Genomic DNA, 21152 nt, shown 5'->3' with positions numbered 1-21152 from the left:
GGAGGCCAGAGGGCTGGGACTGAGGCCACCTCTGCAGGCGGTCGCCGGCCTCTCTGAGCCTGGCTCTGTCCTTTGAGTGGCTGAGTGGCAAACGGGGCTTGGCTGTTCCGGGGAAGGAAGTCCAAGTTAGACCATGGGCATCTGGGAGGGGTGCTTTCTAGGACCCGGAGGGCTAGGTATTAACAGACCTGAAAAGGCAAGAAGCCGTCTTGGGGATAAATGTACAAAAGTTATTTTACCGTTAGGGAGCTCCCAGTTTGATGGTAGAAGCTGGGCCTAGGCTTAATCTCATCCCCAAGTGTCTTAAGCAACGAAGTATATGTGTTTGGGCACAGGGACCCCCAATGAAACTGACTGTTTCTGTGACAGAGTGAGGATTGGTGTCTGAGGCCTGCCCCAGGCAGTGAGGCTGGTGGGTGTGGACAAGCATGCCTGGTCAAGAGGCCCCTCCTCTCCTGGTGAGAGCCAGCCTCTCATGACCTGGCTTAGGTTTGGCTTCTCTTAGCCCTCCTGCCCTTATTCCAGAGGGGCACAAGGACAAGGCTCCACCAAAGGGCAAGGCTGGCACGAGCCCCTGGGAGCTCTGTGCTGCTCCTCTGAGCTCCACCCCTGGCACTTGCCTGTGAAGAAGGGATGGAGCAGGAGGAACACATGGTATCAGTACTGCACCTAAATTCTTCTGTTTGTAAAATGTGGCAGTAATACACAGTATCCCTCCCTGGAGCTGTTAGGTATAAGAGTGGTCTAAAAGGATACAGCTCCCACAAATGGTAATGATGAGTGATGGACCTTGGTTGACTCGAGTAGTCCAGGCTGCTAACATCACTAAACTTGACCGAGGTACCCTGGTCCTGCAGCTGCCATCCTCTGTGTCAGATCTCAGTCCTCCCCTTGGATGTAGGCTCTTCTAGATGCCCTGCCTTCTTAGTGGTCTTCCACTGCCTCCCCCACCTGGCCACAGGCTGTGGCAGCTCTCAGGCCTGGAAGACTGATCTGGGACAGAATTACTGAGAGCCCTTCTTCCTCTCATTCTAGGCCGTTGGGCTTCATAGCTGCTTAGCTCTTCCTCCTCTGCAGGTGAGGCCGAGACCTGCCCCATCACTGGCGCCGGCTGCATTGCCAGCTGTGGCATTGCTCCAGCAGCTTCAGCCGTTGTTCCAAGGCCATCACAGTTCACGAGAGCCTCTTTGTGATAATGTTACAGCATCCAAATGTGCATGGCAATGAAATGGCATTGACCTTTATATCTCAGAAAGACTTTCCACTTAAATTTGTAACTAGAAGAGGAAATCTTTGACTCACTACATTTTGGTCTTTAAAAGTGGATAGGTGGAGTGATGGGGCATTTCCAAATGGAGATGGAAGTTGGGCAGGGCTGCCTCCCTGGCTGAGGATTCAGGGGCTCCACAGTATGAGGGGAAGGCATGCAGGTGTACGCTGGCTACCTGGCAGCAGAGAACTTGGAAGGGCAAGTACGTGGCGTGTCCTCCTGATGGGCCAGTGCTGGGTCATTGCCAAGGGCTTCCTTTGCTTATGTCCTGGGGGGCGTTCTCGCATGGCGTGGCAGTGCTGGCGCTCCCTCAGGCCTCAGTCTGCCTGCACGGGGAAGGGCAGGTACCCTCAGAGGGAATTCTGAATTGTTGGGAAGGGGTGAGCAATCAGTGGAGAAGGAGATGACAGAGAGGGCCTGAACTCCGCTTCCCACCTGGCCTCCCGATTCTGGTGGCCCCCCAGCTGCTTGTGGGGCAGCTTCGGGGGAGGGGACGTGGACTTGTGCCAGGCCACCCCTGGGAGCATCACACCTGGGACGGAATCAAGACGGAGGCTTGAACAGCTTTCTTCCAGGGCTCCACTGCCAGCCCTTCTTCCTACAGTAAGGCTGGGATGACCCCCCAGCCCAGAGCGTCCCCCAGCTCCCTGGTCCTGCAGCCCCCACAGGGGAGCCCGTGTCCTTGCCTTTCCAGGTAGGATGCTTCCCTTGTTTCTTGTCTCTCTGCTTTCATTGTCACGGTGCTGTCTCTTGTTTCCTCCTCTCTCTTTCCCTGTAGTCCAAGCTGGCGGTGCTCTCGCTGGCTTTACTTTCTTAAGAACCTTACTTTGGTGAGCCGGCCTGGGCCTTACACCCCTCAGGTCAGGTCTGTCCCTGGGACCCAGTGACCTGGACTGACTGCTCTCAATACCAGATCTTTATCTGGCCTGTGCTCTTTCCCGGGGGAACGTCTCTTCTCTAGAGAGGAGTGTGTATGGCTCCAGGGCTAGCACTGAGGGCAAGGAGAGGTGGGGCCAGGGTAGCCTTGCCCTGGGGGCTCTGGAGGGCAGCGCTGAGATCCCAGACCTGAGTCCCACTGTGCACGGGCAAGTCCTCTCTCTGTAGGCCACTGGAGTAAACTTTCACAACTGCTCTCTGCGCTAGGCATCGTACACTAGTCTACAGGTGAGAAACACAGGATGAGATCGCACAGCCAGGACATGTGTCCAGAGTCTCTGTCCCTCAGCCTGCCTCAGTGCAGAGATACAAGGGGCCTCGCTGAGATGTAACTGCTTCCAGCCCCAGGATACCCCCTCCCTCCCCTGCCCCAAAACCTGGGGGAGAAGGGCGTCCTTTGAAATGCTCTAGGTCTCCCTCTGTGTCTGAGACTTACTAGGGCAGGCAGTGCTGTCTGTTGGGGTCCTCGTATTGGAACACGTGTGGCTATTCTCTGGCCTCAAGTTCATGGGTGGGGTGGACCAGATGTCCCCTGGAGCAATGGGCTTCTCACCTATGCAGTTGTCCTGGGGCCTTATAGCTATACTTATTTCCAGGAGGGCAGTCTGGTGGGTGGATTGCTCCCCTGGCTGGTGAGTTATTTCTTGGTATGGGATCACACGAGACTGGGCTTTCAGCACGGCGCTGACATGCTAATTTCGAATGACTCAAATTGTTTATATAGACAGGAGCCTGGCAAAATAAAAATATATTTGCCTGGGTCCCACCCACCCTACGGGTGGCTCTGTCATCCCCCTGACATTAAGCCATCTCGCTGTGTTGTTGTTTATTGTATTAATTGGTTTTCCCTTTGTTGCCCTGAAATCTCTTTTAAAAGGCCCACACCAAGGGATATTTCCCAAATTCCTTTTATTACCCCTTCCCCACCATGTTTCACAATCCTTAGATTTAAAAATTGGATCCAGATATGACTTCCAGGCCCAGTCCTTCAGCTAAAACAATCTCCCTTTGTCCAGGCCTCAGTGGACAGTGCTCAGCCCCACCCTGCCCTCAGCCTGCTCTCAAAAAAAAAAAAAAAAAAAGAAGAAGAAAAGAAAAAAGAACACCAAGAGCCCTGCTCACACCCAGGGATTTCTAGGAGAACAAAGAGATCTCATGGCTTCACAAGGAGGCTTGGGATTGATGCTTATAGTTCATATGCCTACCCTGAACAAGAGCACTCTGGGTTGGCAGTGGAGGCTGTGGCCAAAGGGACCCCATAGGACAGGCATGCTTCGTGCTTCGTGCTTCGTGCTTGTCACCTGCTCCTCCTCTCCTCTTCTCCTCTTTGCCCGGGCACTGACCCCCTGGCTTCTTTCTAACACATGCTCTGGCCTGTGCTCTCTGTGAACTTGGGAGGAGGGCTTGGAACAGAGCAGCCACAGAGGGCCCTGCATCCAGGGAGTGCTTGTCCGTGGTAGATGGAGGTGAATGGACCATCCCTCACCCCACAGGTCAGAGCTGTGAGCCCCGTTTCCTTCCCAGCAGCAGCTGCCGTGAGCCTTTCTCTGAGCCTCTTTGTCTCCCTCTTCTCAGTGGGGCTGTCAAAAGCCGAGCCTCACAGGTTGTGACTAATCACTAGCAGATTTTTTTTCCATCCAAGAAGACGAAAAAGCTGAAGGAGATGAAGAAAAACCCCAACAGTGAATAACTCGGAAGAGTTTCCAACATGTGGGTGTTTTTCTGGGACCAAAGATCAGGAAGATTCCAAATGTAAACAATCCCAAAATAGCTCAGCTCTCCCAAGTCCAGGCATTCCCAGGACTGGATATCCACACTCGCTGCCTCCCCCTCAGGGAAGCTGAGGTCAGGGAGAGGTGGCAGGGCTTGGGCACTGTGCAGACTGGCTGGGATCAGGCTTCCACGCAGAGTCGAGTCTGCAGCGCTGGGACTCAGTCTGCCTCATCACATCACAGCGACCATCCCTGTTTGAGAGAGGGGCTTCTTCCTGCATCATCAGACCAGATATCCCTGGGATTAGGGACCAGGACCATGGCTCTCTCTGCTCACATTCATATCCCGTTGTGCTGAGATTTCTTGCCAGCATAGTGTAATGGAAAGAATATGGACTTTGAAGTCACAAAGGGTTGGAATCTTGGCTCCACCACTTATTAATTGTGTGGCCTTGAGTATGTCATTTAGCATCTGGGAATCTCAGTTTCCTCCTTGTAAAACCAGAGCAATGATTCTCACTCAAGAGGACTCTATCTAACTTGTCTACTGTCATGCCTCCTGCCTACAAAGGGCTCAGTGCAAGTTGCCCCGCCCCTACCCCACCCCATGTGTGTGGCTTGTGCTAGAGAAATCAGTGGGTTCCTTTCTACCCTTCTCTTTCTCCAAGAGAAGAAAGCTGTGTGTGTTCAAAGGTGGAAGTCACTTCTCCATGTTGCTGAAGTCTCTGTTAAAGCTCATGGGAGAAGAATGTATTCAGTGTGCAGTGTAGAAATGTGTCTGCAGGAGATAATGCCCGAGGATGGCGGGAGTCTTGGTGAGAGGTAAGGGAGGGGTGGCAACGGAGTTGATGGTCCTCATGATGAGATAGTGATGCTGAGAAAGTGGCGGTGATGTCAGAAGTGATGGCGATGATGGACACCACGACGGTGCTGATGGTGAAGGTGATTCAGGTGACGGCGGAGGCAGAGGTGGAAGTGAGAGAGACCATGACAGAGACAGTGATGGCGTGAACGTGAGGGTGGTGGTGGTGACGCAGGCTGTGTTACAGGTGGCAATGTTTATGTTGTCCAGGATGGTAGATATATCATGCCTGATTTGGAGTCCCGGTGAGATGTGGTGATTTGCAATCAGGACTACCTTCACTACCATTCACTCCAGTAGATGAAGGTGCAAAGGAGGCAATAAAGCAGAGTAGAAGGCTCCTTTATGATGAATGGTTGCTGTGGCTCTACATCATAACAGAGATCATTAGACTTCATCATCACTGATTGAACACATATGTTTACCTTGGTGACCTCCAGAAGCCCCACTAAAATGTCATTAATGGTATTTTTAAAGAAGGCACAGACCCACAAAGAACAAGAGAAGGGGAGAGGAAGCAGCAGCAGACAGGAGAAGCTAATAATCTAGAAATCGGGAAGTAGATGGATGAGTGGAACCTGACTTAGCAGACCACAGAAAACTGAAAACTCAGCCTGCAAGGGTGTAGGGCTGGAGGGCAGGAGCCAACAGGTAGCACAATACTTCTAGACACAGAATCAAAGAAAGACCTGGGTTTTGGAGGTACCAGTTACTTCTGAAGGCAAGGATTCAGAATGAGGTTGGAAAATTGGAGAGTTGCTCGCATGTTTTGAAAAGAATCAGAACTTTCCCATCCCAGATGTATTCCTCTACCCTGTGCATCTAGGTAATCATCACCTTCTGTGCTGGCACAAAGCAGATTTATGCTCTGGGATACAGAACCAAGAAGTTTCTGGACACAGAGGCACCAGGCCCAGCTGAGGGAGGGCTGAGGAGCCAACCTGAAAACACGGGGATTAAGGATGAGCCTGTTTCCTGAAAGGTGAGGCTCTCGGCTCTCTTCCTCATCCAAGTCCCAGAACTCTGGTAGCCAAGTTAATATCATAACAGCAAGATGCTGGAAGAGACTTTCCTGGGAAAACAGATTTTCCCAAGAGAAAAGACTTGCAGGTGTTGGTATTTAGTCTTTCAGGGAAAATGTGAGTCCCACTCAATTGCCCGATGGAGAAGCCCACCTGTCAACACCTTTTCTCTTCTATTCCCACCACTTTCAATGAGTATTTTGGTGCCTGACACTTCAATATGAGTGGGAAACTAAGATCTGCTTGATATTTAAGGAAGATATTCAGCTGAGAGAGGGATCCAAGCAGAGAGGGGGAAGGAAACAGCACAGAGATTGTGATGAACATTTTCAGAATGATAGAAGATGATGCCTCTTTCAAATGACAACTAGAGGTCTTTTTTTATAGGTATAAAAATGTTGTTGGAAAAGACACATAAAAATCCTTATTTGATTTTAAAAATCAAATCAAAATAAAGCAGGTTGTAGAGATAAAGTCAAGACAGATTCCCAAAAAGTAGAACAAAAATATCAAAGAAATGGAAATTGACAGAAAAAAAAATGAGATGATCAGACTAGGATAATCATCTAAGCTCCAGAGAGAAATAAAATAGAGGTGAAATGATCAAACAAAAAACATACAAGAAAATCTGCTAGAACTCAAGAACTTGAATTTACAGATTGAAAATTTTCTATGAGTACATAGCAAATTGAATTGAAAAAAAAAAATCAATTGTAACACAACCATTTACCCCAAGGCTCACTGCAGTGAAATATCAAAACTCTGGAGATGAAAACGTTTTTATTTATTTATTTATTTTTTGACAGGCAGAATGGACAGTGTGCAAGAGATAGAGAGAAAGGTCTTCCTTTTTCCGTCGGTTCACCCCACAATGGCCGCTGTGGCCGGTGCACTGCGCTGATCCAAAGCCAGGAGCCGGGTGCTTCCTCCTGGTCTCCCATGCAGGTGCAGGGCCCAAGCACCTGGGCCATCCTCCAGTGCCTTCCCAGGCTACAGCAGAGAGCTGGACTGGAAGAGGAGCAACCTGGACAGAATCCGGCGCCCCGACCGGGACTAGAACCCGGTGTGCCGGCGCCGCAAGGTGGAGGATTAGCCTAGTGAGCCACGGCGCTGGCGAGATGAAAACTTTAAAAGCTTCCAGAATAGAGAGAAAAATTTATTCACAAAATATTTGGAATCAAAATTGTGTCAAAGTTCTCTTAACAACCACCATATACACTATAGTTCTATATCCAGCCCCGCTAGCAATTGAGTGTGACAATAAGGATAGTGCTGGCGCGAATGCTCTTGAAAGGCTGCTTTGCGATCACACCTCGGCAGGAGGGTGTTGAGGAGTGGCATCCTCCTTAGTTAGGAAGGAAAGCCGGGAAGAAGAGGGGATGAAGGATCTAGACAACAATATAGAGTCAGAGGACGGAGTCAGAATCACAGTGAAGGAAAGTTTCAGGCTGACGTCGTCAAAATATTTAGATAGCAGTTAGTCCTGATTGGTCACAGATGTGGACTCCAGCAGGGGGTTCCCAGGAAGAAAGTGGAACCGGAGGTAATACATAGTGAAAGGAAATGGTCAGCTCCACTGGAGAGTTTGGGGACACATTAGTAAAGGATGCAAATCTATGACAAGTTAAGCAAATGGCAACAAACACACACACACAAAAAAACAGCCAGTTACTAACTCTGAGAGAATCAAAGCATTGTACAAGAAAGGAAAGTGGATCAACTGTGAATGATTGCTATATACAAGAACAGTACAAGGTCTTGCATACGACTGTGATCAGTATCAGTATTCACATGTGCCTTTGTGTGTTGGGAGTGATTGTGTGGAAGAGTAGTAGTGTAAGTGAGCTGAACATTCATCTTCCATAGTATAAAGTCAACAGATAAACCTAAAACTGAAATATGCAAGAAGCATCAGTATTACTGTGACATCTAGAAATATGGAAGTCAGTGCAGGAATTTAGCCTAGTGGTTAAGACATCGGTTAAGATAGGAACTGGTGATATCCACCTCCGACTCCTGGCTTCAGTTTCCCTCCAAGGCAGGCCACGGGAGGCAGTGATGATGACTGAAGTGATTGAGTTCCTGCCACCCACACGGGGTGCCTGGATTGAACTCTCAGCTCCTGGCTTTGGCTGGACCCAGCTCTGGGCCATTGTGGGCAGCTGGGGAGCGAACCAGCAGATAGGAGTTCTCTCACTCTCATTACTGCTCTCCCTCCATCCCTTTCTTAAATAAATTAAAAAGGTTTTGAATAAATACAGAAATAACAACTAGAAGAAAGAGAACAATTTGAAATGCTTGCCTCCGGAGAGGAAGATTCAGAAGTGAGCAGGATTGGAGCAGAAGTCTGATGTTTTTCATTATAAACCTTGTAGAACATTTTACTTTCAAAATATGTACATGTATTACTTTGATAAAAAGTAAGGATTTAAATGGAATATAAAAATAAGAACTCTAGCAATCCATCCTAGATGATGTGGAGAATGTCTTGACCAAATAAATCAGTCCAAATGGCCCAGAACCAAAATCAGCTGAACGACCTGCTACATCTACTGCCTCTAGGTCCAAACCTAAGTCTTGGATGTGTCCACACTCACAAGAAAGCCACAAAAGGGAGCTCAAGAAACACAGAAAGTCTTACATTTGCTCCGTGGCTCAGGTCTTTCCAGGACCATGTGGCAGCCACATGGGAGAGAAAGGAGTGGGGGAAAAAGGTTTAAGCCAAAAAGAAGAGATGATTGGACCTTCTCCCTGGGGGGAGAAGGCCCCAGCCCTCATACTGCACCCATGTGAGTGAGACATTCAGTCTGGCACACTCCCCCGTTAACTAGCATAGTACACCATAAGATATTTTTAGACCAAGTAACCATTGCAGGATTCCTCCTCGAGGGTAGAGTGGGGTGGGGGGTGGATGGGTAATGTGAAAGACTCCCAGCACACAGCAGTGATGGTGCCAGCAAATCTGGAGGTGATGGTGTGATAATGAAGTTGACAGAGGTAGAGAAAGTGGCAATGACAATGACTTTTTTTTTTAAAGATTTATTTATTTGAGAGACAGAGTTATAGACAGAGATAGAGGTCTTTCCTCTGCTGGTTTACTCCCCAAAGGGCCGCAGTGGCTGGGGCTGCACCAATCCAAAGCCAGGGCCCAGGAGCTTCTTCCAGGTCTCCCATTCTGGTGCAGGGGCCCAAGGACTTGGGCCATCTTCTACTGCTTTCCCAGACCATTAGCAGGGTGGTGGATCAGAGGTGGAGCAGGCACCACAGGTGGAGGCTTAACCTACTACGCTGCAGCGCTGGCCCTGACAGTGGCTGTTTTAAGGAAAATAATAGAAATGGCAGGAGAAGTGGTAGAGATGGTGCAGGTACTAGTGATAGTGAAATGACACTGAGGTGATGTTGAAGCTAATGATGGAAATAATTATGCTGGACTGGTGAAAGTGATTGTATTAGTGATGACTGAGGTGAAAGTGGCAGCGAGGGTGGAGATTGCAGAGGGGTGGATATGAACCACCACAGTGGAGGTGATGTGGCATGACATTGGTGAAGGGGATGACAATCATGAGGTGGATGGCAGTGAGCAGGATTATTCAAGGGGAGGTGATTGTAGGGAGATGGCATTGATATTACAACTGCAAAGGTGGAAGTGAGTGGTAGTACTTAGTAGAGCTAATGACAGGGATAATGGGAATAGTAGTGGCATTGATGTTGGAAGTGGCAGTGGTGGGAGTGTTGGCAGAGATGATGGTGGGAACAGTGGGTCTGGGGGATGAGCGATGATGATTGATGTAGCAGTCTCAGACAACACTGTCTATCTTTGGTTATTAATCAAGATCAAAGGGTAGATACATGCATGGGGCACCTAAAAACATCAGTCTGGAGAGGCTGGGTTATGTTGCAGTAACAAGCAGCCCCACATTATGGGGCGTTTACACAGCCAAAGTTTAATTCCTACTCTAGATGTTGAGATTGTGTTAGAAGACAGATCTACTGTCCTATTCAATCAAGGACCTGGGCTGATGAAGAATCTAACTCTTGTGCTTTCAGGATCACTGTGGCAGTAAGAGGAGAACGTGACGAGCGGTGCACTGTTCCTGTGTTGGTCAGCTTGGGTAGGTTATGGGGTGGCAATGAAAGACTGCAGAAGCTCGACAGCTTCATCAACAGCAGCTCTCACTCACACTCTGTGTACGCTGTGGGTTGGTTCTAGCATTGCTCCACGTCATTTTCCTTCTGGTAGCCAGGTCAATGTCTCAGCCTCCATCTATAACTTTTACAGTCTGGCAGCAGAGAGAAAAGGGATTTGGTTAAATATGGGCCAGCTTTTCAAGCTTCCGCTCCTAAGTGACACATCATTTCTGCTTTCATGTTCTTGGCCAAAGTAACTTCAAAAAATACAGAAATGCAATCTTCTCAGGTGCTCAGAGACAGGAGAAGAGAACTATTCGTGAGCTTCTGAATGACTATGGAAGATGCTATTGTCTCAGAGAGTGTGGGAGGGAGAGAGCGCAAAGAGGGATCTTAGAAGGCTGGTATGATTGTGGAGGAAGGGTTTGGTCAATGTGGAAGGGCTTCTGGGATGATGGGAAAACAGTTGGGAGGGAAGAGGCAACAGAAGTAAGAGGCAGGGCAAGTCATGGTCAAGTTCTCAAACCTGTTTGCCATTGGTCCTCAGTTCTCCCTAGTATTTCTGGCTTTCCTGAAAGCCAACAGATTCTGGGAAAGATTGTTCAGAGCACAAGATTCACAGAAACAGCAGAAGAAAGGGGTGGAAAAGTCAGTAGAGCCAGAGCATGGAGGGCTTTGAATGCTATGCTATTTTGCAAAAGAAACCACAAATAAAATGTGCCTAATCAAATAAGCTTGGGGAATGCCGCATGCCCTGTCCCCCTCTTGTGCCTTCACTCTCTGTCAGGGAAACCCTGGTGCTAAATCTGCCATCCTCAACTCGTGGCTTCCAAAGCTATCCTGGGGTCAACATCTTGATCAACAAGAGGGAAAAGAGCAGAGCATGAGGTTTGTAATGAGGCAGGCCAGGAAGTGATGCACATCACTTCTGCTCAGCTGTCACTGGAGATCACCCAGTCACCTGGGTGCACTAACTGCAAGGGTGGCTGGGAAGTGTGGTCTAGATGTTGGCCCAAGTCAGGAGAGATGAGCTTTTAGAGGGGGGACAATGGTCTCTTCATGGCAGCACTCCTCACATATTCACAGGACTTATATGAAGGCCAAGATTTTCTCAGTATTACTTCAGAGGAGATGAAGATATGGGGCCCAGTGACGCTGGCTCAGTAAATGCCCGACTGTCCTAACAGAATCATGTAGCATCAGCACTGGGAGTGACCTGGGTGTCCATTCCACCTCGAGGCTTGAATCCTACTTCCGGGAACTCTGTGTAGAAGCCTCTAGTGATGGAGCACTCTGCTTGGATGGGGCAGCCTGTCCCATCTCCCAAAATTTCTGATGGCTGGAAGTGTTGACAGCTCCATTCAGACAGAATCATGAACAAAGATATATATTTTATGTGGCCCCCTACCTTCATATACCTTTCTCAGCAACTTTTTGGTTTAAAAACTAAGGTTTTGTTTCCTAGACACCTCACCCTCCTCAAATTCTTTCATACCCCAAGGTCCCAGAGCTGTGAATGTGACGGCCTTTGCAGGTACTTATGCTCTGGGGACAGCGTTTTAGAAGCTGGATTCCTGCAAGTGCAGCTCAGGTGATGGTTTAAGGAGTGAGCTCTAGATCTTGCTATTCTGGAAAGCGCATCCATCATTCTGTGCACTTGTGTAGGCTGTATTTCTCTGTAGATCCAGCCTGGCCCCAACCCTTCTCCTCCATTCTCAGGAACCAGTTTCTGGACGCCTGGTCCCTCCCCAGAAACTGTCAGCTTTTTGTTTCCTGTACTCAGTGCTCCTTTTGCTTTGTCTCCCATTGCTGTTCTCTAGGTCAGCTTTGTGCACGCGAGTCTCTAAGGTGCTTTGCTTCATGCTACAGTGCTTCCTTAGAAGAGGCGTTACTTCCCTCCCTCAGGAGGCGGAGTCACTGCAGTTATCAATGCTAGTGATGTTTAAAAAGGATTTGTTTGTCTATTTGAAAGGCAGAGAGAGAGAAAGAATGAATGAATATGAATATCTTCCAAATGCCCCCAAAAGCCAGGGCTGGGCCGGGCCAAAGCCAGGATCCAGGAACTCTCTCCAGGTCTTCCATGTGTGTGGCAGGAACTCAAGTACTTGAGCCATCTTTTGCTGCCTTCCCAGGATGCATTAGCAGAAAGCTGAGTGGGAAGTGGAGTAGCCAGGACTAGACCTGGGATTCAGATATGAGATGCAGGCATCCCTGGCTGTGGCTTAGGCTGCTGAGTCACAGCATCCACCCCTTAAGTGTTTTTTTTTTTTTTTTTTTTTTTTTTTTTTTTTTCCCTGCTATTCATCCAGTCATTCTCTAAGTACCTTAGTCAATGAGCACTTGACTGGACACTTAGCAGGCAAAGTACTTAACACAGATCAAGGACTCAACGATGGGGAACTCGTTTCCTTTCCTCGCTTGCCTTGGGGAATTCCCCCTGCTGGTGAAATGACACCTGTCACCACATGCCCTGGTTCTGGGTGCTGGGGACAACTGTCTAGTCTGGCTGCAGATTGGCGCCCCTTGAGCATAGCGTCCCTTCTCCTTCAGAGTCCCACGGTGGAGACTTTATCCTCAGAAGGGGGCAGGCCCAAAATTTCTCTGGTTGCCCGTGGCCATATCCCTGGCAGTCTGACGCAGCTGTGCAGACAGGACATCAACCTTTACAGTTGATAAACTCAGTGGTTCAGAGCAGACAGCTCCAGGGATGTCTGACGCCACCTCCCCGGTGCCAGATCTCCTGGACCATACTCGTCTCTTCTTGGCTCACCTATGCTAGACACAAGAGGCTGACAGTGAGCCAGCTTCATCCTGCAACCACCCCTTTTGAAACAGCACAAATTTATTTAGACTAGAATAGGACTGTCCTCTTGCAGAGAACACTTAATGGGTCCGATGACCAGGGCAGTCCCATTGCCCACCCAGGGACCCTTCTGGACAGTATTTTTTCCAGCCATAGGGGCAGGTCTGCAGGTCTGCACCATTCCTGAAAGCACCTTCCACATCGCAGTTGGCCATGGACTTGTGCTACAGGGAATGCCATGTTTGAAGGCTACAGTGTGAGCAGTGCCCCCTGGGGTCGTGCGGAGCAGCAGCCACACTTTTATTTTTTAATTTGCATTCTTATCATGTTCTATCTGAGGGCAAAGAGCTTCAAGGTTTCAAAGGACTTTTGTGCTTTCAAAGGATCCTCAAAGCACTCAAAGATTAGGTGGTATTTCTGTTTTGTAGAGGGGAAACTGAGACCTGGAGAGAGAAGGTGGCTTCCCCAGGGTCTCAGAGCTAAGAAATGGCGGAGCAGGAGCCTGGGCTGGATCCTCTGACTTGTCCGTGTGCTGTTTGCAGCATTGTGTGACTGCGTCTTGCCCCTACCATGAAATCCCCAGCCCTGCCAGGCTGCTGCCACCCTGAATGCTGCCCGTGTCCCTTTAAGTCCCATCATCTCAGTTCAAAAGTCAATGTGTAATGAGTAGTCTGAGCTGGTAGGAGAGGCCAGAGGTGCAGGCTGCCCTCCAGGTAACTCAGGTGTATTTTCTTAGGGGCCTCACCGTTTTGGGCTCCTTTGGTGCCTTAATGGGAAGTGATGGGGGGCCTAGCTTACCCTGGACCTGGCCTAGGACAATGCAAAGGGGCTAGTGCAGGGCTGGGGTGGAAGGGAGCCCTGCTGGTCCCCCATCCCACCTTGGGTCCCTGCTCTGGCCCCTCCTTGTCCTCTGCCCTGTCTGTCAGATGTTCCTGACACCCAGAAATCTGAGATGTCTGGAAAAGTGGAGAGGAGACGGCAGGCAGCTCTGAGCTCATCGGGCCGGCGCCACGCGCCCCTGCGGGACCCTTTTTCCATAGTGGGGTCCAGGCTCCTCGGGTGGCGATGACTTCAGGGCTGGAGATTCCCCTCTGGTGGCCTCGGGGGATGGATGCTGGCTTGTGGTACATTCCAGCCGTGCTCCCCTCAACCCTGGGGACATGAGAACGAGAGCCTGCGGACCTCTGTCTCCCGGCTAGTCTCCAGGGGAACCTCAGACCCAGTGCAGCCCCAGCCATCCTCCCGGCACCTCCTCCTGGCCCAGACCTCTCTGGTCCCCACTCTTCCTGTTCCAGAGATGGAAGTCCCAGGACCAAGATAGGTCGCCCCTCCTCTTTCCTTCCAGCCTGGCTTCCCTGGTGCCTTCCGCCCTTCTCCTCTGGGGCCCTGACCGGCTCCTGGGCCCTTGGCCCTGCCTGTGCAGCAGACACCAGCTCACACAGAGCCAGTGGCCCTGACATAGATGACTGCATGAAAGCTGTGACCTGAGAGGCAGTTGGGGGCAGACCTCAGGGCCACACTTGTGTGTGATGATGGAACTTTCTGGAAACTTTGCTTACCATTTCCTTTCCAAACTCTGTATAGAGACCCTAGTTCACCTCTTGTCCAGATGTCCTCCTGCCCAGCCCAGAGCAGCTGTGGCCTTGGCAGTGTCTGCCTTTCTCCTGGCCCCCTTTATGCCCTTGGGGTGTTTTATGGGCCCTGTGGCCTGGGCGTCCCCTGCCCGTTGGCAACACCTCTCCTCGGCCCCCTGCACGGCCCATTCACCTCCACGCTCCAGCCTGGGGCTCACTGTTCTCCAGATCATTCCAAAGCTAAGGGGCTTCCTTATACCCACACTAAACCTCATCTACTAGCTCCCTGGGCCTCTTGTCACTGTCTACACATGGCTGATAACCCTGTCCACAACCCCTCTGACTCCCAGCCTGTCTGCTTGAGGCTGTTGTCAACAGCTGCTTCTCTACTCAGCCTATCTTCCACAGCTTGGCCCAGCCCGTTCACACCCAGGCCGCTGTGCCCCCGGAGCCTGTGCTCACTGTGGTCACTTCTGTGCAGCAGCTGTACTGAGCACGCCTCCTTCCCCTGCCTCTAGGTTCCCCGTTTCAACCTAAGAACCCCAAAGCACAGCCTGACCAAGACACACACAGTTGATATTCTGTTGAACCAAAGGCTGAGCCTGTGGCTGGTATGGTGCTTTGATGGAGTGAAGGCCTGCTCCTTCTATTTGTCCTAAAACCTTCCATGTCCTACTTGCATTTCTTGGTGCAGGAGGGCTGCTCCAGACACTGTCATCAGTGAGAGAGGAAGGAGATGCCAGCAGCTTCGCTCTAGAAGCAAGACTCAGAGGCTGCAGACTTCCCTCAGCTTCCAAGGCGTGGGCCAGCATGGAAGCACGCAGCCGTCCCTACTGAGGAAGGTGATCTCTAGCCAGGCTGCTGCGTGCCTGGCCAAACGCCCGCTGTCACATAGGAGGGGAGGAGAGATGCTGGGGGCACTGTCTTTGCGATAACTCTGTGTGGGCTGTTTTCCTCTGCCTGCCGCCTACGTGCTGGTGCTCCAGTGTTACCTTCTCGTGACTTCTGCTTTCTCTGTGTTCTCTTCTGGGACTCAAAGCACTCCTTAGATTCAACCCCACAGGCACTCATGACTCCCAAGTCTGTCTTTAGCACACACGGACCTCTTGGCTGTGTAGCCACAGGCTCACTCCACAACTCTCCCGCTAGCATCTCAAAATCAATACGCCACAAACCCAACTCATGATTTTCTCCCAGAATCTCTTTTTCCTCATTGGCCTTTGCTCTTGGGCATGGTGCTTCCCCTCCCCTAGTCTGGCTCCAGAATTCACTGTGGAACCCATCATTTCCAACTCCCTCAAAGCTGTCCTTGCTCCTCTGTCACCTCAGTCCGTGGCCTCGCCCCTTCTCACCTGGCCTCACTGCCATCTGCTAGCTGTCTCCTTGCCTGCACCTGCCTCTCCAGGTCTACGGAGCAGCCGGACTCTTCCTAAAGCCTGCATGGCTCCCTGCTGCCCACCGTGTGCCTCCCAGCTGGCTGCTGCTTCTCCTTTGGGCTCCACCCTCCCTGCTTCTTCCTAGTTCTGCTTTGCTGTTCCAAGCAGTGTTGTGAGCTCTGACAACTGCACGCCCTGTTCCTTTGCCTGCCTTTCCCAGCCCATTCCATTCTGTCCTCCCCAACCACATGGCAAACAGCTGCTTGGCTCTCCTGACTGGCTGAAGCGTCAAGCTCTCCGGGAAGCCTTTCTCACCCTTCCCATGCCATTTGGGGGGCTGAGAGGCAGCTCTGGCCCGAGGCTCCGACAGCACAGCCTCTGTTTCTCCCATACCAGGGTTGCAATGGACCATGTGTGAACCTATTTCTCACCTGCCCAGGCCCTGTTTGAGGTCGGGACCCTGCCCTTTCTTTCGCACTGTCCCCAGCACCTGGAATGCCTGGAAGATAACAAACATCCATGAGGAGTTTGTTGAATGAAAAAGCAACCTTGCCACCTTGGCCAAAAAAACTTCAGTGGCTACTCCTTGACTAGATAATAAGGTTTAAACTCTTTTCCAAGGAATTTCAGGTGGAGGTTCAACACCCACCTCATCACCCAGAAAGGCCATTTTGGGTCATGATCTCCTTCTTATAGGCTCTGGCCTCTTGTCATTTGCTTCTTTCAGCCTGGAGTGCTTCATGCTCCCTGTCTTCATGTGTTGTGCACCCAGTCAGCCTTCAAAACTCACTGTCGGTCACGTTCTGTGGTCTTCTCTGTATTCTGCCACACATACTGCCTCGTAGTTCATTCCTGTGCCTGGCAATAGAGCAGCATCCAGCACCCCTCCCTCCCTGCTACCTCCACCACACAGGTAGTAGAAGGCAGAGACTGCCATCTACAACCCTGCTTTTATGGTCACAGTTGATGGACTTTGCCAAGCTGCAACAGTCATAGCTTCTCACCCTTCTGATTCTAGTTCATAGTCAGATCAACCATCTGACTAAATCTAGGCCAACCAGGGTCCTTTCCTATTTAAGAAAAATGTAGAATACATAAACTGAGATGAAGAATGCTATAGAAATGATAAAACACAAAACTTGTTGGGATGTCGGGGGAGAGTGGTATTTGGCACAACGTCTCAGATGCCCACATCCCATGTTGGAGTGCCTGTATCCCGGCTCTGCTCCTGATTCCAGCCTCCTGCTAATGCAGACCTGGGAGGCAGCAGGTGATGAGGCCCTTTGGGTGATCTGGATAGAGTTCCGGGCTCTTGCTGTTGGTCTGGGCCAGCCCCGGCTGTTTCAAGCATCTGGGTAGTAAACCAGCAGATGGGAGATCCCTCTCTGTGTTTCTGTCTCTCGGCTTTTAAGGGTAAATTGAAAAAGAACACTTGGAAGTTGTCAGAAACCTGTTTTATTTTTATGAAAGAAACTATTGTGTAGGAAGAGAAGGAAGTGAGTGAATGAGAGAGAGAGGGAAGGGAGTGTGTACTCTGGAGGTACTTGAAGGTATATTGATGCTTAGTTGCATTTTTGCTTTTGCTGTGACATGTTTGGATTCTCTGAGCAAATAATACCCAAGTTTTTCTTCTTAATCAGGTTCAACTTGCAACCAACAGTCCTGACCAATACATATACCTGTGTGATTCTGCTTAGTACTGTAGCAAACTGAGAGGGAATCTGATCCCTCCCCTATGTGTCGCCAAGTCTGTAGAGGGTGCAACTCTCTTGGATGTTACGTTCATGACCAGGTCCTGGTCTCCTCTTCCAATTCAGGCCGGCAGCCCCAGGCCAGGGCTGATCCACTTTGTTAATTCAATAGCTAAATGCTCACACACAGGAAGACTGGGCTGCTGCCTGACCGTGGCTTCGTTCCCATTCTAAGCTGTGTAAACCCATCAACAATCAGCAGATTAATAGTCTGCAAGCCAAGGTCACCCGTGGTTTGTTTACTACAGCCGCCATTCCCTTGGGCTGGGAAACCCTTCCCGCAGGTGTTTCTTGGATCTGGGTTTGATTTATTCCCCTTCCCTGCCCTCCCTCACCCAGGCTAACTGTTGCTTTTGTTTATCATTGAGTTAAGTAAACTGACCACCATCTTCCCCAGCAGAAGGCTCTATGCCTACACGGTCCATTAACACTGCCGCTGTGTGGCTGGACTGCAGCCAGGTTGTAGGACACCAAACATCTGGATCCTGAAGAGGCTTCAAGGGCTATTGCTGGAGAGGAGGTGTCAGGGCTTGGGGAAAGGGACAGGACAGGAGCCTTTCATTGCCAGTGACTTGAGACTTTGCTTGGCGTGCGAATCAAAGCATTTGTAAAGTGAAGTGGTAAGGTCAGCCTGAGTGTGTGTCCCGGGCCAGGCCTCGGAGAGGAACGAGAGGTCCCTCTAGGAAGCGACCGTGGAGCAGATCCACAGATGAATGGGATGGCCAAATGGTGTTGGCTGAAAGAGGGAGCTTTGATGGAGGAGAGGAAGGGACCATTCTCTGTTCACTGGGACCTCCTGGGATGGGGCAGGCACCAGGCCTTTTCTAGTGGAGGCAAGGAATGGGGCTGCCTTCATTGGAATTGGAGCCATAGGGACAGAGTCCAGCTCTCTCTGAGAGGGCCCGCTCTGTCCAGAGACCCATAAATACTTGGCTGTTTTTGGTTTACGAAGATCAGCCCCCAAGCCCATCAACAGGGTGTCCTCAGCAGGGAGGGACAGCCACACTCTTTCATCCTGGCTCCCATGTGGCTCCCAGCACATGGGGAGCTGTCTGGGTGGGGGCTACCAACCAGAGCTTGGCTGCCCCCCAGCCCTTGCCCTAAGCCCTGACGTCACCGGCCCAGACATCTGGCTGTCAGGTCTGATTGAGCTCATGCTCAAAGGGAGCTGGCGGGCTGGGAAGCTGGACTCCACGCACATCCATGCCCACCCAGCCAGCATCTCTCAGAGACACTGCCTCTCTCCTGGGGGCAAAGCACTTAACTGCATAGAGCCTTGATGTCTTCCTGTGCTAAGTGGGGGTAATAATATCACTGACCTGGAAGGGTTTCCCAGAGGATTCATGAAGACCATGTGTGCCGAATGTCATTAACATACGGAGCCTGGCACGCTGTGCATCCAGCTAATGGCAGCTACCCTAACGTTTTATAACAAGACACTCCTCATACTCTCCATGACACTCAAGTGCTATGTGAGAGCCACTCTCCCCAAGCCTCAGTTTCCCCATCTGTAAAACGAGAACATTTCCAGCAGGTTTCCTTCTTGAAGTCTACGTTTCTTTTTCTGTGAAATGACGATAGTATTGCTTTCTTAGGTATCTTATGGGGGTGGAGGGAAGAGAAGAGGCCCCAGTGACATGTGGTCAATGTGATAAAGCTCTGGCAAGTATAAAGAGCTGTTCTAACTCAAGGGACGATAATGGCAATGAGGAATAATTGTAAGTGTTAATTAATGTGGGTAGTTTCCTAACAGGCTTCCACTGGCCTGTGAAGGATGCGGGGGTGGGAGGTGGGGGGGTGCATTTCCAGCGTACGTGCAGAAGAGGCCTGGCAGAGTGCCCCTGGGCGGCATATGAATTATGCAGGGATGTGGCTGAGCTGGAAACATTCAGCCCACTCTTGGGACGCCTCCAAGTCATTAGGTGTGTGGTTTGGACAAGCTTCCCAAGTAGTTTGGATGCTCTTGACTCTCACCCCATCCCTCTTCTTGGGTACTCCTCACTTTAGCTCAAGCCTTTGAGGCTTGTTGTAAAGGCACTGGCCCATAGATTCTGTGCACAGCTACTAGGATATACTCACACCTGGGCGTGAGGGAGATTCCTGTAAAGGAAGAGTCTGTACTCAGAAAGCGTGGCCTTGGAGGTGGCTCATTGTGGGACAACTCCACAAAGGTGAAGACTGCAGACCAACACCCCCTTGGCTAATGGTCCTGGGGTCTTGGTATATCTTTATTCTGTGCTGTCTGAGTAGCTTCAGTTGCTGTGTTCTTAGGAGCCAGCACAGGGTGCAGATTCGGGTATCTTGGCCTCTTTAATCTCATATTTTCCTTCCTGCCCTTCATTGATCTGCCCCTCTCTGGGAAGGAATCATTGCTAGCTCTTGCCTATTTCAAGAGGGGTGTGTTAAGCTTCACTTCTAAAGAGTTGTATTGTAAGATCAATACATGTTTCATCTTCAAGAATAATAGATTACAGTGATAATTTTGCACATTTGTTTGGGGTCTCTAGGAGTAGTTGTGGGGACAAGAATTTGAGTGCAAGTAAGGAAGTGATCCCCAAAAGCACTGGGAAAGGGGAGAGTGGAAGAGGGAAGGGAGGAAGCCAGTAAGGGAGTGTTACTGAGTAGCTTTCAGTGTGGGCAGTTGGGGCTCAATCTCACAGGAGGAGATACGGAGACAGTTATCCCAGTCAAGGGAGGAAACCGAGGGGCTTACCCGCCACCTCCCCACCATCCTTTGTCTGAGGACTGCCTCCAAGGGCATTAACTCGCCAGCACTTCTGCCTTACCCCCTGCACGAGCACAGACACAGGAGACTGTACAGCAAGCAGTCTTCAGTCTGTAGAGGTGGGTGTAGAAGGGCTCCGGGCAGGGCATCAAGAAAGCCTGTTGCAATATGCTTTTACAAATGAGGGGCACCCCCTACCGTCGTCCTGAACCACACCAAGACTGATGTGAGTGTGAGGTGGGGATCAGTGGGCTGGGGTGCAATGCCGAAGTTTTGGGACAATGCCAGAGGACATCGTGAGATGAGTAAAAGAATGGAGTGCCCCACACGGAGACAGTTCTCCAAGGCTCTCGCATGCTTCTCATCTTGCCAGCACAGGCCTGGGCTCCCTTTGTCTTGACGACTTTTCCAAAGTTGTTTGTGTAGTCAAATGTTTTGGAAGGTAGAGAGGGTCTCGCTCTGGAGCAAAGGGCTGATTTGTTTCCCATCAAATGCAATAAAGATAATACCTTCCTCTGGGCCAAAGTTTAGGCATACTTACTGCCTAAAAGATTCTGGCTCCCTAAGCTCAGTGATGCTTTCCTGTAATGAAACTCACTAGGTATATGGGCATCACCTGGCCCTTTTTTTGGCCATATCCTGTAGGAATTAGGACTCATGGAACTGGAGCAAATATTGATTCTCTAAACACTGCTTACTGCCCTGAGTACTAAACTGTCCTTTATCTCTGGCCAAAGAGTCTTGTGTCGTCTACCAGCATCCATGGAACTGTGGCATGCCAACCTGCTAGCTTACGAGTAGGATGATCTCTTACCTCCATGGTTCTCGATGCCTTTCCTCTTACCTTCCATCCTTACCCCATCTGTTTGGACAAATGAGAGAAATGAAGAGGAAGTAAGAAGTCCTTTGCAACATTGCTTGAGGAGCCACAGCACGGTCTTTGACTAGGGTTGGTGGGTTGGCACAGGGGAGCTGGATCCAAGCAGGGAGGTT

The 21152-nt window shown here is 50.3% G+C and overlaps 1 long non-coding RNA gene across 2 annotated transcripts in view; it reads left to right on the top strand.

Moving 5' to 3' along the window:
- The first annotated feature begins 2159 nt into the window (after window positions 1-2159).
- Window positions 2160-21152, top strand: part of LOC127488392 (uncharacterized) — a 153499-nt gene continuing 134506 nt past the window's right edge. The window contains exons 1-2 of one of the 2 annotated variants that reach the window (XR_007916088.2): window positions 2160-5762; window positions 9850-9914. This is a non-coding gene — a long non-coding RNA (uncharacterized lncRNA). The remainder of the gene's footprint in view (window positions 5763-9849; window positions 9915-21152) is intronic. The other variant, XR_007916087.2, reaches the window with a different exon arrangement.

The sequence above is a fragment of the Oryctolagus cuniculus genome, chromosome 2 (assembly GCF_964237555.1).
Source record: "Oryctolagus cuniculus chromosome 2, mOryCun1.1, whole genome shotgun sequence".
In the NCBI taxonomy this organism is placed as follows: domain Eukaryota; kingdom Metazoa; phylum Chordata; class Mammalia; order Lagomorpha; family Leporidae; genus Oryctolagus; species Oryctolagus cuniculus.
This window is presented reverse-complemented; position numbering and strand designations above follow the sequence as displayed.